The sequence below is a fragment of the Lissotriton helveticus genome, chromosome 4_1, assembly GCF_964261635.1.
Source record: "Lissotriton helveticus chromosome 4_1, aLisHel1.1, whole genome shotgun sequence".
NCBI classification, from domain to species: domain Eukaryota; kingdom Metazoa; phylum Chordata; class Amphibia; order Caudata; family Salamandridae; genus Lissotriton; species Lissotriton helveticus.
Genome location: NC_136063.1, coordinates 1864485424 through 1864498864, shown reverse-complemented (window position 1 = coordinate 1864498864; position 13441 = coordinate 1864485424).

Below are 13441 nucleotides of genomic sequence, written 5' to 3'. Positions count from 1 at the left end.
ATTTAGAAAATGTAAAATATTTTGATGATACATATGGCAGTTCATCTGTAACAAGATAAGAAGCTTAGGGATAGATTTATGATGAGTGGCGCATCACCAGGGATGTGACAGTCATCCTGCGCCACTGTTCCGCCACCCATGTTGTGCTGCATTTACAATGCGGCGCAGCATGGGGCAAAAACGGCACAGATGCGTGACGCATCTGTGCCGTAAAGGTGGCGCATTGCTGGAGTTGTATCGTAAGTGCGATGCAGCTCCAGCAAGGCTCAGGGGTGCCCCATCTCTACAATGCTGCGTCAAGACCTATGCCAGCTTCAAGCAGGCGCAGGGTTTTGAAGCAGCTTTCTCCTATCTGATTGTAAATGCGGCACACCATGGGTGGTAAAGCAGTGGTGCACATTAACTGGTGCATGCCTGGGGATGTGCCATTTAATATAAATCTGCACTTTAACATTTGAGTATGTGCAGGGGACACAGAGTCGTTGAGGCTTATCCAAGGTTAAGAACAGATGAGTCCTGTTCAGTGAAAAATTAGACATAGGCATCACCTGCTCAGCATCGCTGGACATGGCTAAATAATAGCTGCAAAATGTTACTCTTGTTAAATAATTTTACTATTATAATCTGTGAGATTTGTCTCTTACTCTGCAACATCTCATTGTTGTTATCTTTCTTTAAAGATAAAGACAACCTCAACATGAGCGACAATCTGCAATCAGTTGATTTTGACCTCATCATTGAACTTGTAATTGAAACATCAGTGGATGTTGATCCATTGGATGATTTAAATCCTGAGGATGAAGAAGAGCGTGATGAGGATGCAGATTTGTCCGAATTATATGATATAGGATGGGAAGCTGACCTGCTTGAGCCTTTGGAATTATAAACATTTATTTTTAAAATTTATAATCAATAAAAAGTAAAAAGGTAAACCGTTTAATTTAAAAATAAAGACACCTTCAAAAACAGGTTATGTGTAGTGTCTTCAATAAAATATTAAAATATGCTCATAAAATTAGATCAGATTCACATATAAAATAGCATAGGTAACATAAATATAAATGTCATTTCTTTTCTGGTATTTCTGTATTGTAAAAATGGCAATGACTAAAAAATCTTCAAATTAAAATGTCAAGTAGTGTGTTATGTTTTTGATCACTATTACTGATTTACTGTTTGATAATAATGTTTATTAACATTTTTTATTATATTTTTCCTCAGATTCAACTGCAGATCATTTCAAGATTTCAATATGCCTACAATACTAAGACAGATAAAGGCTGCAAAACATCAAAGACAGCAGGAGAAAAAAAAACGCAGCAGTCCTCTAACAAAAAGATTTCTCAAGCCACGAAGAAAGCACCGGGTAAGAGCTCTAAATATTTCATAAGAAATATTTGTAATAAAAAAAATATTACTACAGAAAATGTTTCAATCCATAACACGAGAAGTAAATCAAATGGAAAGAAAAGGACAAATGAAAATGTTACTGCTAGAGCAAGAGATAAATCTGTGCATGATAGTAGAAGGAAACAACAGTTTAGGGAGATTCGTAAACGAATGTTCCGTAACAGGATAATTGGCAATTTGTTAAAAAATATTAAGAAAGGTCAACAGAAACTAGTTTTTTATAAGAGAAAAAAAAAAGTTGAGAAAGTTATTGATCAGGCATTTGAAATTAAACGTAAGTTATTTATTTTGATAATCAATAGAATTAGGAAGCTAAACAAGGCAATTTTTGATTTCAAAAGAAATAGTAGATGGAAGAGAATAGTTAATCGTAGTAATTTTTGTGAAGTTTTTTCTGGAGAATGGATACATAGTTCAAGCTGTGAGGCATTTTTTAATGAAGAGAGTTATTTCCAGGATAATGATTTGGTGCATGCAGTTGACATCAGTGGTCGTGCTTATGAAGTGAAAGATGGTTGTCCAGTTGAAAAAGAAAAACTTGTGACAACAGAGGCAGAAGAGTTGTTAGGTAATGAGGTTTTAGGAAGACGTGCTAAGGGTCCTGTGTACACCTGGAAGTGTAGTAGTATTTGCAGTGTGCGACAGGATTCCATCAATTTGCTTTGTGATTTTGTACGGTCATTTAACAAAAAAAGTTTGAAGCAGAAAATGAGGTTGTTGCAAGAATTAGATCCTTGCAGAGTAAGAGAAGTGACAGGTTTGCATGGTCATTCACTGGCTTGTCTATCCAGGAGAGTATGCCAGAGTGTTTTTCATCATTTCAGGATGCTAGCAGTGCATCATAACAAAGTGAGGAAGTTAGTTAGACTGTTGTATTATGCTAAGAGTCCAGCAATTATGCTGAAACAATTATGCGCTGCTCTTTTGCATGGTTCTGAAATAGATGTGAAGAATATATGTGAAGAAATTGAGTTTTGTTACTTTGGAAGTAAAGAGGAGAATGTTGAAATTGAGCAAGAAGTAGAGGGTCATTTGGAAGATAGTGTACATGTTTCCAGTACAGATAATTTCCAGAGGGAAATTGCGACGTTTGACATGAAATCAAGTGAGAGGCCTAATTTCACTTGTGTGTGTTGTAGACGCACTTATTATAAGAATCAGACTAAGTTAGTGGATTTATATGCAAAAAGTGAAAGGGAAAATAATAGTGAATGGAAGGATTTTGCAACATACTTGATGGTAGAAAATTGTTTTGATTTGGGATTGGATCAACGTGTGTGTACTTATTGTTGTAACAAATTAAAACAAAACCAGATGCCTGCTAGAGCAGTTCATAATAATCTGGAATTGGTTGAGATTCCTTCTGAATTGAAGGACTTAAATACTTATGAATCTATTTTGATTCAAAGTATCCATCCCTTTCAGGCTATTGTAAGAATGGAGCCAAAGACAGGGAAATTGCCTCCATCAGATTTACAGAGAGGATTAAAGGGAAGAGTTGTTTATTTGCCTCTAGATTTCAAGAAAAACATTAACACAATTGGAGTAGAAAAAGTGGAAGAGGAACCTCTGGTTATCTTAGTTAATGGGGTTCCGACAAAGAATAAGAAAATATGGCAAGATTTAGTAGATGTTAGGAAAGTTAAAAAGGCAACATTGTATTTGAAAAAAAATAATAAATACTATAAGAATGTATATGTTGCAGAAGAGGAAGTAAGTGAGGAAGAGGATAGCGATTTGTGTGCTGGTCAAATTGAGAAAGTAGAACCCTCTACTAGTGAGGAAATATATGAACATTATAGTGTTCATCCTTTGCATTCGAAGGAAGTCATGGGGAATGCTATTGAGTTGTTTCAAATGAAACAAGCCAAAGGGAGTCCCATTAGTGTTTGGGAGGAAAGTTTGGAAGCTCGGTGTTTCCCACAGCTTTTTCCAACAGGTCAGGGAGGAAGATATGATGAGCGACCTCATCAAATTCCTGCTTCTGAATACCGGACTTTGCGATTGTATGCAGGAGATGCTAGGTTTCGACAATGCATTCCTTATTTGTTTCATCTCCTGTTTGAAAGCGATCTGTCTGGACTGTCATATGCAGTGAACCACATCTTGAAAAGTGGTATACACATGCAAAACATCTCGGCAAGTGATTTTATGGATAAAGTGAATGTCCAAGATAGTATTTTGGATTCTCACCTGATTAATCTCATGGCGTGTCAGCGTGGTACTAATGAGTACTGGTACCGTCGTCATGGTGATTTAAAATGTATGCTGAGGAACTTAGGTACTCCCACATGGTTCCTCACTCTGAGTTGTGCCGAGTATGGCTGGGAAGACTTACTTCAATTTCTACGAGAGGCAAATGCTAACGTAGAAAACATCGAATTCAAGACACCCGGAGAACTGTGCTCTTTGGATCCAGTCAATGTATGTAGGTACTTCAATCATAGATTTGAAGCTATGATGTCTTTCATCATGAATAAGAAGAATCCACCTCTTGGAGAGGTGTTGGATTTCTTCTGGAGAAAGGAGTACCAAGCAAGAGGTGCTCCTCATATACATATGTTGCTGTGGATCAAGGATGCACCTAAATTTGGAACGGATCCAGAAGACTCAGTGATGAGTTTCATCCAACAGTATTCTACGTGTGCTGTTCCAAACGCAAAGGAGAAGAAAAGCCTAAGAGAAAAAGTTCTGCGTTTCCAAAGCCATCGATGTGGAAAGTACTGCCGTCGTAAATTCCGAAACAAAGACAAGTTCTACACCAAATGTCGTTTCGGCTTTCCACGACCGGTGATTTCTAAAGGAAGAGTAAACAGTTTGATGTCTTCGCTGCGACATAATGTGATGAAGAAATCACCTAAAAACACTTACAATTTGAAGAGGAACGAAGAGTCCAAGTACATCAACGACTACAACCCGGTGATTTTGTCCATGTGGAATGCTAACATGGATATACAGTTTGTGGCTGATAACTGTATGGCTGTGGCTCGGTATGTGACGTCTTACATCACCAAAAAAGAGAAGACAGAATTGAAGGATATGTGGGAGGACATTTCCCATGAAAAGAGCCTCAGCAAGAAGTTGTACAGTTTCAGTCTGAAGATGTTGTCGCATCGAGAAATCGGAGCGTACGAATGTTCTGACCGGTTGTCTTCAGCAAGTCTCTATGCCAAGTCCAGGAGTATCGTTTGGGCGAGTCTTGGTCTTGCTGCAACGCGTAATCGAGTTCTCAAACCTGTGCGGGAAATTGAGTATTTGGCGGAAAAGGAGCCAAACAGTACCGACATTTTGAAGACAAACATGTTGGATACATATTATCCAAATCGAAGCAGTCACCTAGAGAATGTTTGTCTGTATGAGGTTCTGCAAAATTACATGTTCAAGAGGAACATCAAAGAAGATACTGAGAAAGGAGTGTATGCTGTAATAGGAAGTGAGGGATGTCTGGTCAAGCAAAGAAAATGCCACTTGATAAACCATCGAGAATTGAGTGGCGAATCTCCTGAAAAAAAGGAGTTTTTCTATTTAGCACTTTTGCAACTTTTCAAGCCTTGGCGTGCAGAAGAGGAACTGCTTGGAGATTTCCTCTGTTACGAAGACTCTTTCAATGCCGCCAAGGAGACCATAGAATGTCCTGCTTTTCCCAAATATGTAGAAATGTTGAATGCGGAAATTGAGCAGGAAGCAACGATTGCAGCCGAGATTGCCAGAGACAGTTCTCAGGACAGTCAGAGTTCTGCTTCATTGAGTCAGGATCCACTAGGAGGACCTCTTATTGAAAATGAAGCTGCCACTGCTATGAATGAAGTGGAAAGAGCCATGGCACATGCTCAAGAGGATGCGGTTAACTTAGAAGAGTTGGAAAGGCAACTCAACGTTGAGCAGAGGAAAATATATGACGAAGTTACCATGCAAATTGATCATGGATTAAGTCATGATAAGAAAGAGTGCTCATGTACGTCGTTGAAGCCTGTCCGACTGTACGTGAGTGGAGAAGCGGGAACTGGAAAAAGTTTCCTCATTAAAGCAATTTCATGCTATTTGCAGGAAAGGACAGAGTCATCGCTGTCTTGTGTTGTCACTGCTCCAACTGGACTGGCAGCACATAATATTAAAGGGATTACTTTACATCGTTTACTGATGCTGCCAGTGGAGCATGACAACAAATTAGAATATCACAAGCTATCTGGAGATGCTTGTTTTGAAGTTTCAAGAATCTTGAGGAAAATGAAACTTCTTATCATTGACGAAGTAAGCATGGTTTCCAATGTCATGCTTGCCTTTGTGCATTTGAGGATGCAAGAAGTTCTCAAAACAGAGTATGATGTGTTATTTGGTGGCAAACACATCATTGTTTTCGGAGATCTTCTGCAGCTGACACCAGTGAAAGGGCAACCTGTGTTCAAAATGCTCACGCATGAAGATACCAGGAAGTGCCTAGGCAGCATTGGCAACGTCAATATATGGTTAAACTTCAATTATGCTGAACTGCATGAAAATATGCGTCAGGCGAAGGATGAAGTTTACAAGACTATTCTACAAGATGTTAGAATTGGAAAAGTGACCGAGCATGGGAAAGAAGCTTTACATGCACGATTACTGTCAAATTTGTATCCAGAACAAGATGTTGTGCCTGAGAATATTTTTCAGAAAATTACTGATAAGAAATCTGGAATATGTTTGATGCCAACTCTTGCAGAATGTGCCAAATTCAACAACAAAATGTTGAATTTAGAAAAGCAAGAGATTGTGAAACTGGAAGCTATTGACAGAGTAGAGCATATGGGATCAACAATTATTTTGTCTGAGAATCTGAAAACAAAATTGGATTCATTAGAGAAGACTATATCTAAAACTGCAGGTTTTGAAAAGACTCTGAATGTGTGCTTGAACTGCCGTATAATTTTAAGAAGGAATTTACATGTTGAAAGAGGTCTGGTAAATGGGTCAATGGGTAATGTTGTTGATTTTGTAAAATACAGAAATAGAGATGGAATTGAATTTTTAAAAATTAAATTTGATGGCATTGAGGAAGTACAGCTAATTGGTCGTTGCTCTGCTAGATTTTTGCTTGTGAAAGACTTATATGTTCGCCGTAAGCAGTTTCCTGTTTGCTTGGCATATGCGGTGACAATCCATAAATCGCAAGGTTTAAGTGTAGACTGTGCATTGGTGAATATTGGCAGTTCTGTGTTCAAGGAGGGTATGGCATACGTGGCATTGTCACGAGTTAGAACTTTATCGGGATTGTACTTGATTGAGTGTGATGTCACAAACATTTGTGCGGATCTAGATTGTGTTAAGGAATACAATAGGTTAAGAAGAGAGTATGCGCCACATTTGCCTCAGTATCCTTTGTTTGAGAAACGTGTGGTAGGCCGGAAAAGAAGAAATGTGACCAATACTGGGGAGGTTGTAGCAAAAAGACGAAAAGTCGATGAACCTAAAATTACAAGCAGAAACAAAGAGGATTCTGTTGAAGATGTTGTTGGTTTTCAGTTTGAAAACAGTTCTGGTGTCAACTGCTATGCTAATGTAGTAATTAATGTTTTGTTTTCTCTAAAAAATGTAAAAGAAGAGATTGTGGTCAATTCTGATCAAAGATTTTGCAGTTTGTTAAATTCTGTGTTAGAGAAATGTACCACTGATAGAAGAAACATAGAAAGTGTGTCTGAAATTAGAAATCTGTTAGATAGATGTTCAGGCCAAACACAATTCTCTCAAAATATTCAGCAAGATTGTCAGGAGTTTTTAATGTATATGCTTGATGTATTACATGCTGAAGGTGTAGATGTAGATCAGCTGTTTGGGCTTTCTTATCAATGGCAGCATGACTGCGAGAACTGTATGGTATCAAGTACTACTAGTGTAGACTCAGAAAGATTTATATATTTAACTTTGCCAGACAGTAAATCAGTCTCCTTTAATAAGCTAGTAAAAGCTGCTAATCTCAACATGGAGTGTAGCCAATGTAAATCTGAAATGATGTCCACTTTATTTATACGAACATATGGCCAGTACGTCATTTTAATGTTCCAACGATGTAGGCCTGATGGAACAAAATTGACAACTTTAATAAAAAATTTTGTAGCTTCGCAGTTGTCAATATCAGGAAGGACTTTTGTAACTACAGCAATTATATATCATGACGGCCCTTCAATATCATCAGGACATTACACAGCTTATTTAAAGTCTAGAAATGGCTGGTCATTCTGCAATGATTCTGTTTTAATTTTCAAAAAAAAATTGCCGTATGACCTTAAAAACTCTTACCTGGTGTTTTTAAAACCAAAATTTTAGGGAAATAATCTCAGGATGTGCTCTGTGGAATTTCAAGAAGTTCTAATGGCTCCTACACAATTTGGCCTTGAGGATAAGTGTAGTTCAGAGACATAACTTCTAATCATAGGATTGGACATAATGGAGATATATGTGCACTTTGAATGAGTTCAGAAAAACTGTTTCTTTTCATAAGCTAATTGAAGCAGCCAATCAAAACATGGAGTAGAGGGAATGTAAGTCTGCAATGCTGTCTACTGTTTTACATTGCTTTGTGATTAAAAGTGATGTAGAGAATTAAATAATTGTACTACTCATAGAGGTAGTGTAAGTCTGCTTCATATTAAGCAGTATCAGTGTCATAGGAAATGTAGAACATGACTGAGCAAGAAGGGGAAGATATTACTATTCCAGGATTGTGAAAATGATCTTCAACATTTTAATTGTGAAAGTTGCGGAAATGCCAAATGATGGGATTGGCTTACAAGAAATCCAAGAGTTATAAATATCTCTGACTAGATTTGGCCTTGTGGAAAATAGTGGTACAGAGCAAGAAGTCATTTATTGCATGTAACGTGTTTTTAAAAACGATGGAGGTTTTCTTTCAGAAAGTGGCGGGCTGAAAGTAATAACAGCACAAAAGAGTGTAAGCTGTTCATAGGACATCCTTGGACGTCATGGAAAGTAAGTTAACTTTAAGGAGTTCTGAATTTTAATTTCTGATGTTGTATGGGTTTTTTAAACACAATCATTTTGATTGTGTTTTTTTTTCCCCGCTGTTACATGATGAATACCTTCAAGTCACTGTTTTTAGTGAATTTTGATACATTCTGAGAACAGCAAAAATAAACCATTTAACATGTATAATTAATTCTGTACTGTTTGCATTTATGATGTATATGTAGAACTGTGTAGGAGGCATGGAGAAGGTGAGTTTTCTGTAAGTGTTAAATTTATTGCATGCAGTGCTGCACTTCTACGTATTCTTTCATATGCTGGACTACATCTGCACAATGAGATACCTAAGCAAAGGAAACACAAGTGATGTGATTGTGAAATGAGCAAAATAAATTGCACATATTTCAATTACATCACCTGTGTTTCCTATCATTACGAATCACATTGTGCAGATCAAGTTTAAGTCTGTCCAGGGAAACATAGGAGGTTTCTACTTTGTTGAAGAGTGCAGTGGACATGACTCACTTCATTGGTAGACTTTCACAGATATTATCTCCTCTGTACACTTCAACAAGTGTAAATCTCATCTTGAACTCTGAGTAGGCCTCACCTCAAACAAATCTCTGGATAGGAGACATGTTATTGGCATCCTGAAGCGACACTTTTCTGAAACAAGAGCAATGCAAAAGATGCACCATGTTTTAAGATAGGCCTCACTTCATCTGCATCAAGATACTGTTAGTTTAAAATGTATATCTTTAGGATTGTGTAGAGGACCTGGAGAAGCAGAAGCTTCTGTCAGTGTCAAAGTTGTTGAAAAACTATTTGTCCTTCAATATTTTCCCTTGTCTTTTGTAATTTTTAAATACATGTTTTAATATTTTTCAAATGTTGGTTCTCTCTTTCACAGATTGAAAGTATAAAAATAAAATGTGATTAATTTAACGGCAATTACAAGGTAAATAGTTGTACTCTTTTCGTTACATTTCTATCACATTCACCTACTATTAGATCCACTGCTTCACTTCTTTAATCCTCAGTTTCCTGCCTTTGCTACTTTCCTCATTCCTTTCTCTATTACCTACTTACTCAACTCCTTCCACTCTTTTTCTCAGTCCCTCTGTTCTCATAGTTCCTCAGTCTTGTTCACTCACTCCATCTCTATTACTCTTAGTGTCTGTGAATTACTTTCCCAACTTCTTTTTTTTGGACCGCTTCCCGGGAAGTTGCCCGGTTCGCAAACCAGCAGCGTTATGGGAGTCCACCATTTTGTGTTTCGGTCGAATCAAGATACAAGATGGAGGGCAAATAATGTTCAGAATGGGTAGAAGGGGGCACGGTAGATGTATCTTGACCCCCTTGGTTTTCTGAGGGTGGCTGAGGAGGACCATAGTTCTTCACTCTTGTTCACTCTCTCTGTTTCTATTAATGTCACTGTTTATGACTGATCAAAAAAAAATTTTAAAAAAAAGAACAGTAACTATAAGGGAAGGAAACAGACAGTTATGTCAAAAGAAAGACAGCTATAGGGAGTAAACTAAGGATACTGTTACCTACAATCCACTGCTGTTGATGTTACTGACCATGTCATGAATGATGTAATATGTGACATCATAAGCAGTGGATTGTAGGTAACAGTATCTCTTGTTTACTCCCTAACGCTGTCTTTCTTTTCACATAACTGTCTGTTTGCTTACCTTATACTTACTGTTCTTTTTTTTAAAAAATATTTTTTTTGGTTAGCTGCCGGTACGCGTACCGGGTAGCGCCCCGGGGAGCGAACTAAGAGAAATAGAGGTTGGCAGAGTTCCAAATATTCTACCAATTTTTTTATAATGGGGAGGTAGTTCTGAAAAGAACATTTTTTTTTATGTTTTTGTTGTTTTATATTTTTTTTTGTATTTTTTGAACATTTTTTTACTTTTTTTGTATTTTCTGAACGTTTTTAAAAAATTTTTGGTTTTTTTGGGGGGGGGAAACAAAAACGATCCATTATAAAGGGCTCAACAGGAGCAAAAAAAAAAAAAAGAATTTATTTTTTGGGACGTTTCGTACAAACATTAACATGATTTTGAATTGCTCGCAAAATCAAAGTGATGCTACTTTCTCTGTAGCAGATGAAATTGCCACATTCCACGCACACTTGCTTTACGTGCCCAAACAACATTTGGATGTTTGCAATCATCTCCCTCGCCTCTGGTCCCGACACCTCTGGAACCACCGATCTTCTTGCCATTGGGAGGGGATTTTGTTGTTCGTCACGTAGCTGGGCAGCACTATAATTATTTGGGTGCCACCTACTCATATGCCGATGCATAGTATGATTGCCATAACTGTATTTTTTATCAGTGCCCCTTGACAATCTATCACCGCATATACGGCAAAACACGTAGCGTGCATTCACTTTTTTTTGCCCCTCAGGAATTCTGTAGAATTGCCAGATGTAATTCTCCTTTCGATTGTACCTCCTGGGCTCCTCTGGCAAAAACCTTGGCTCTTCCTCCTCTTCCTCCTCTTCCTGTTCTTCCTCTTCTTGCAAAATTACTTCTGCAGGTGGTCCTCTCTTTCTTGGATTTGGTGGAGGTGGTGGGTTAGCACCAGCTGAAGCTACTAATGAAGCCATCTCAAAGTCTCAATAAAGGGTCTTTCTCTCACCAAGATGAAAGTCAGAGTGAGGAAAGAAGGAGGGTTTTTCATCATTTGGGAAAAACAAAAGTTCTAAACCAATGAAAAGTGTTCATTTTAGATCACATGACCTAGTATTACATCATTAGGAAACCAAAAGTGAAATGAACCAATGAAAAGTGTTATTACCGAGTCACATGACCTGCTGTGTTTACGTTACGCGGTCGGCGCCGCGCCGCGGATCGCTTCCGGTTCGCGTACCGCTGCGCTTCCGGGTACGCGAACGTAGCACGTCATATGACGTATTACGCGAGAACGCGAAACGTCATGCTGACGCGACGCGTCACGATGTTGTTTTGTAACGCGAGAGGTGCGCAAAAGGAACGTTTACCGGTTCGCGTACCGGGTCGCGCCTCCGGATTGAGCTAACGGGAAGCTAACCGGTACGCGTACTGGGAGCGAAACAAAAAAAAAAAATTAAAAAAAATTGTATTAAAAACATGTAAAAAATATTTTTCTTTTTAAAGAATAATACATTGTAAAGGTTTTGATATTAGCTATTAAAAAACCAATGAAATTCACTGAAAAAACCATAGGTTATAGACCATATATAGTTAGGAATTAGCATTTACAAAACCTTAAAAATTCACTGAAAAAACCATAGGTTATAGACCATATATAGTTAGGGAATAGCATTTAAAAAACCTTATTTTACTCACACAAAACCATTGAAATTCCATATATAGTTAGTTGTACTAACTATATATCACGCACCCGCAATCCACTGCTGATGATGTCACATATTACATCATTCATGACATGGTCAGTGACATCACTGATGACATCACTGATGACATCTCAAATGACATCACTGATGACATCACTGATGACATCTTAAATGACATCACTGATGACATCACTGATGACATCTCAAATGACATTACTGATGACATCACTGATAAAATCATTCATGTGATAATACGATGAACCCCTTCAGACTCTAATATAACCTTAGATACACTCAGTGTAAACACAGACTCACAGATTGTCACTCATCCATGAAGTTACACACACACCTAGACAGTCATGCAAACAATCAATCACACCGCCATTTCCTTAACTATACAGTTAAACACACCTTACTTATTCAAACATATACTAAAACATATTTACTCACTTATACAATCCTGGATACAAGTTCACAATGATCCATACAGCCACTCACACATTCACTGGCTCTTATGCACAGTTATTTATATATGTCAACTCTCACATGTACTATATTTTACATATGTACTTAATTTGACATGTAGCACTGAGATATCTATTCACTCACCAATACAGTCATGCACACAGTCAACCGCCCATACAGCTGTTTCCAACATGCACTTTTGAACCCATACATCTATGCACAGAGTCATACACTTCCCAGCCACCCATACACACACTCAGTCTCCCATACAAATGCTTGGGCAACCAATCAATAACCCATATAGTTACTCATATAGCTACTGATCAACACATGCAGCAGTTTACAGAACAACAGACATAATGATGCACAAATTAAGACAGTTTAGTCACTAACCCATGCACTCAGTGAGACACATTTAATCACTCACTCATACATTCAGTCATGCACCTACTAAATCCATCGTCCAGACACTTATACATCGACTCATTCATAAATATGTAAGACATATTTTAACTTTACAGAAAAATACAGTCACTGGATGTTGTCATCAGTGATGTCATCAGTGATGTCATTTGAGATGTCATCAGTGATGTCATCAGTGATGTCACTGACCATGTCATGAATGATGTAATATGTGACATCATCAGCAGTGGATTGCGGGTGCGTGATATATAGTTAGTACAACTAAGTATATATAGAATTTCAATGGTTTTGTGTGAGTAAAATAAGGTTTTTTAAATGCTATTCCCTAACTATATATGGTCTATAACCTATGGTTTTTTCAGTGAATATATATATATATATATATATATATATATATATATGCGTAATTAATAAAAATATTGATTTTACATTTTATAAGACGGTTTAATATTTCAAATGTATTTTATATTACTATAACTATATATGTCTATGTATATATATATATATTTTAATAATACGTTTGAATATTATATAAATTAAATAATTGTATTAAATATGTGACACTATATGAATATGTATATAAACACAAACCGACTCATGTATGTATCTGTGTGTTTATATAATTACTAGCAGCCCGTCCTGACATTGTCCGGGTATGAATTGCTGCCGGCCAGTAGTATATTGTTTTGTAGGATTTCGTTTTGATAACATTTCTTATCTGTGACAGGCCTGTGAAACGCTCCGATTCACAGTGCACTGCTGATGCACTTAAGAGTGCGCGTTCAGTAGTGTGTGAACTTGAGTTTCCCTACTTTATTTTTCCTTGCAATATTA